We start from the raw sequence: 5079 nt of genomic DNA, 5'->3' as shown, positions 1-5079 counted from the left end.
TGTTTAACCTTGGGAAATAACAACCTCTCTGATTCTCAATCTTTTCATCTGTAAAATGATAACAAAATTTGTAGAATGATTTAAGAGACAAAAAGAGCAAGACTTGGTAAGTAATTGATGTGAAAGGTGAGGGAAAAAGAAGAGTCAAAGTTTGGACAACTGGGTATTCCTAAGAAAGAGAAAGAATACCAGAGGAGGAGACGGTTTAAAGTGGAAGATGGTGAGTTCAACTTTGGAGATGCTGAAATTGAGGTATTTATGAACACATCAACCAGGCTGATGGGTATATAGTCCAATGCTTAAAAGGTCTGTGTGGGATAGATTTGGGAGTTAATGGCATGTAGATGGTAACCGAAGCCATGGGAGAGAAGCCAAAGAATGAGATAAGCTATGGGCTGAGAATAGACACTTAGGGAACATTCTCATGAAGGGGAAGATATAGACAGAGGTCTGTCTAGGAAGACTGTGGTAACCCAGATGGATGGATGTAGACAGTTTCACAAAGCAGGGAATGATCAGCAATAACAAATACAGTAGCGATCAAGATATTAACATCCTTTGGAATTGGTCATTGGAAGATCATTGAAGACTGTTGCAGATTGTATCGTTCAGAGATGACCGTAACAATATTTCCCATCCCATATACTCTTCTACAATGTGACCTTGCCTCTGTCCCATTGAGAGATGGGGTCTATACTATCTCCCTTTGATCCTGGGAGGGCTTGTGACCACTTTGATTAGTGATCATGGTGGAAGTGGTGCTATGGGACTTCTGAGACTATAAAAGTCACAATTTCTGAATCATAAAAAGCAATGCTTCTTCCACCTCATTTCCTGGAATGCTAGGGCATGCCATGTAAGAAGCCAGACTACCCTGAGGCCACCATGCTGTGAGGAAGCCAAACCACATAGAGAGGTGTGTCTAGGTCTCTCTGGTCATCATCATGGAGCAGAGACAAGCGATACTTTGTGACCGATCTGACTTCCAGACCCTCAGAATGCACAAGCATAATAAAATGGTTGTTTTATGCCACTACATTTTGGGGTAATTTGTACTTTATTACACAGTAATAGTACCTAGAACAATGACTTTAGGGAAAGCAGTTTCCATGGAATGGTTAGGACATAAGCCAGAGTGCAGTGGGCTGGGGAATGTGTAAGAGAAAGAGGGGACACGTGAATAGATTATCGCAGGGGGAGCTCAAATTGGAGGTTGATAGAAAGGGACGTAGGAGAGTTCTTGTCAGATGCAATAGACTGGACAGATGTATAGGGCAAGTGGAAAATATTGGAGGAGTGAGAGTGTTGAAGCAGAGAGGAGAGGTTGTAACAGAGGAATCAGCAGGGGAAGCCCCAGGCACAGGTTGAAGAGCAGGACTTGAACGGTCTCCACGGAGGCTGGAAGAAAATAACTGGAATTTGTTGGGGCAGGAAGACATAGCAGGATAGCATGCAAGGAAACTGGTGGTACTGGTGTGAGTGCAGTTCACATGATCACCTACCAAGTCTGGACTTCCAGCTGGGGGGACTGATAGACTGGAAGAAATGGAAGGAACAAAGAGCTGGGGTCTCTTGGAGGTCAGAGTGCAGGTATCATGGGTATGAAGGCTTGAGATAGCCAAAAGAGTGGGAGAATGCAACCATGAAGGAGGTTACTAGAGTCCAGATGACACAGTCCTGGGTCACGACAAGATCAAGGGTGGGGTCTGGGAGTGGTGGCTGAAGCAGAGTAGAGGTGAGGTCCCTTGGAGTTAAAGAGATCAAGGAAGTAACAGTCCAGTCAGTTGTCTGCCTGGGCACTGAAATCTCTTAGGGTGACACAGGACTTGAGCAGGAGAGGAATACTGAGAGCCAGGCCATGAATGATTCAGTGAATGAGCATTGGACAGTTTTCAGTATTGGGGAGGAGAGATGTTGGATGGCATGAGGCTCAAAGAAAGCTGTGAGTCTGGACAAGCAATGGTTGTGGAAGTGACAGAGGGAAGCCAGGAAAATCCAGCCACCACTTCTACTTCAGAGGTGTAGGATATGGGCCTGAGAGGGTGAGCAACTTTCTCCTGAAGGGCTACATAGAGAGTGAAGACTTCTGTTAAAACAAAAGATAATGAGAGCCTTCTAACGAGGATCCGGGGTTAAAGGGAGTGCGTGTCCACAGTGGATGGAGGGCTCCTGAGGGTGTAATGGCTAAATAGGGTTTGGAAGTGGGATGAGTAAGAAATTCAAGGAGGGCAAGTAATGGTGCAGGTGGCGGCGTGTGGAATTTGAGGTCGCGGAAGGGACTTTTTGTTACAAGGCCCTTGTTCTAGGCAGAGACCCTCTTAAAGTATTTAGAACTTTAGTATTTAGAGCCTGAGCTATGCAGGTGGTGGGGCCTTGTTCTAGGCCAAGGTTCTTGCCCTCCAAGTCCAGTGCCCCTCCCTTGGGCAGGCCCCTCTCATTGGAGCCAGGAGGCCCCTATGCTTGGCAGATGGCTGTTCTTGAACTCCCCTGAGAGGAAGACAATAAAAGCAATTTGACCACCCACCTGGAAGCTCATATTAAGTAACTTTCTATGGCTATTTTAAGACAGAAATGGACACGGCTCCTATTAATAAGCCTGGCTAAGTAAGGCCTGTCTGCGGCCAGAGTGACTCTGAAAGCCTCTTTCCCCACAGAGGCCCTGAAGGGGGACAAAGAGAAGGGGTGTGCTCCTGTCATTGGACAAGCCCACGCTGGTCACTGCAGGTAGAAAATTCTTCAGGCAAAAAGAGTCCTCAGCCTCTAATCTACCTCTTGCCATTCATGGAGGAGTTTACGCACATAATTATAGCATCTAAAGGACAGACCAAGCATGTTGCTTTCCAGGCAAACCCCATGAGACTCCCAACAACCTGAGGGAGGAGGTTCTGTTCGATGCCCATTTTACAGATGTGGAAACTGAGACTTAGAAGAGTACATTTACGACCAGGTTCTCACAGTTAGAAAAAGCAGCTGGGATTTGAGGCACTCTAGCTGCCGGATCCCTGGAAATAACCAGTGCACCGTTTTCCCTGCCTGCCTGAGGCACAATGTAGCTGTGTGAAGGCTTTCAAAGTCAACTTCCTCTTGCTTCACCTCTGATGTGGTCGGGAGGCAGCTGATCATCACGTCCACTCTGCTCCTTGCTCACACCATCCTTCAATGTCCTGGCTGTAATCTGCAAAGCCACTGTGGACTGAACATCAGGTCTCCTTCAACCCAGATGCCCCCAGCATCCTGCAGGGAGGTCACCCTGGCCATCAGATACTCGGGATTCCTGGTTCCATGGAACAGAGAGCCCCTCAGGAGAAAGGGAGTCAGGGCTGGAGCTGCGACTGAGGGGCCCTGGGGGTTCTGTGGGTCGTGGTGTCCACCTCTGTCGCTGCCTTTCTCGTCGTCTTCTCTAGAGCCTCACTTCTCGCTGCACACCTTCTCCTACCCAGGTCTCTGCCTGCCTCCTCCTGGCCTCTCCCCCTCCCACGGCAGCTCCAACTCCGCCGGGTGGGACCTTCCAACGCATTCCCGTGGCCCCCAGCCCCTCTGCTAACTGCCTGCACATCTCAGCATTCTTGGTTCAGATTCCTGAAGTGGGAATATGATCGGCCTGGCTCCGTTTTGGGGCTAGACCATAGGTCGTAGGTCGCTGGCTGGCCTGAGTTGGCTCAGATGACCTCCCGGCTGTACTGGACACCAGGGGTGGGACAAACACAGCTGAGGAATGTCCCTCGGCTCTTTCAGCTGGGGCTCTCTGTTGAAGTGTTCCTTTTTTACTTTATTTTATTTTAACATCTTTATTGGAGTATAATTGCTTTACAATGGTGTGTTAGTTTCTGTTGTATAACAAAGTGAATCAGCTATACATATACATATATAAAAATATGGAACGCTTCACGAATTTGCATGTCACCCTTGCAAAGGGCTGTGCTAATCTTCCCTGTATCATTCCAATTTTAGTCTATGTGCTGCTGAAGCGAGCACGAATTGTTCCTTTTAGAAGAGATGATGGCCAACATTTGTACTGCACTGCTAAAACCTCCACCTGCCCTCAGGCAAGAACACAGGCTTTTGGAGCATTTATAAATGAGGGCTTTTAACTGCCAGAAATGATAACATACAGTAAGCATACTCTCACTCCAGCGTTCACTAGTGTGTGACCCCGTTCCCTTTCAAGCTGCTCCCCCTACCAAAATGTCTCTGTCTCTGAGAGCTCCCAGATAGTGACTCCTGTGTGAGCAATGGGCCCAGTCTGTTGCCAGATGACATCTGCATGCTGTCCTCTTGCTACACACACCGCTGGCCCTGCCACCTCTGGCACTGGCGTTTTTGCAGCTGTCACTGTGTCCCCCAGCCTCTGCTGATCCCCTCAGCACACCTAAGCCCTGCGGTGATTTAAAGAACACCCCCAGGAGGAGTTCTTCATCCTGTTTTTGTCACCTGTTATTAAGGGGCATCACCATGCTCTGACCTCCGATGGCTTGGGGGGGCTTGAATGAATCTGCTCTTCCAGTTTGTCCTCGCCAGCCTCTTTCCCCAGGACCCAGGCACAAGGGCATGGGGGGAGGGGCAGGGGCGGTGGCTGACAGGCTGGGGCAAAGTTGAGGAGAAACAGCAGGGCTTACTCTGCATCGGCCTCCATTTGGTTCCCTGGGGTTGAGTTATTCCCCAGGAAATTCCTTGTCTCTCAGGCTAGTAGACTTGGGCCAGACCTACCCCAGAGTCTAACCCTGATGGTGGAGGTGGCTTAGAATCGAGGTGGCTGTAATGGGCATAGCCTCCCAGGATCAGCAGGATGGAGGATTTTGGGGTGAAAAATATACCAGATCTGCTGGGTATGTTGATGGGCAGAGGGCAGATGAGCCCTTAAATTCACACTGGTCTCCTCTCTATACCTCTCTCTGCCTAATCTTGGGGTGAGAAGTAGAAAAGGATAAGAGATGTAGGGAGAGGAATGGGGCAAGTGACTGGGCCCAGACAGCAGTGGACCTAGGGCAACGGGTTAAGCATTCACACATGCTAGAGCACCAAGCCTCTCAGGGGGTGATTGCTCCCTGGCAGCCAGTCCTTTACAAGGGACGTAGCCTA

At 49.0% G+C, this 5079-nt stretch overlaps 1 non-coding gene across 1 annotated transcript; it reads right to left on the bottom strand.

Annotated features, from left to right (window-relative positions):
* Positions 1-3869: 3869 nt before the first annotated feature.
* Positions 3870-3975, bottom strand: LOC114900082. The gene has a single exon (XR_003794709.1). It is a non-coding gene; the product is annotated as a U6 spliceosomal RNA (small nuclear RNA).
* Positions 3976-5079: the final 1104 nt, after the last annotated feature.

The sequence above is a fragment of the Monodon monoceros genome, unplaced genomic scaffold (genome assembly GCF_005190385.1).
Source record: "Monodon monoceros isolate NGI ecotype Baffin Bay Population unplaced genomic scaffold, NGI_Narwhal_1 Super_Scaffold_18, whole genome shotgun sequence".
NCBI classification, from domain to species: Eukaryota; Metazoa; Chordata; class Mammalia; order Artiodactyla; family Monodontidae; genus Monodon; species Monodon monoceros.
Note: the sequence above shows the minus strand (reverse complement) of the source record. Positions and strands in the feature narration are given on the sequence as shown.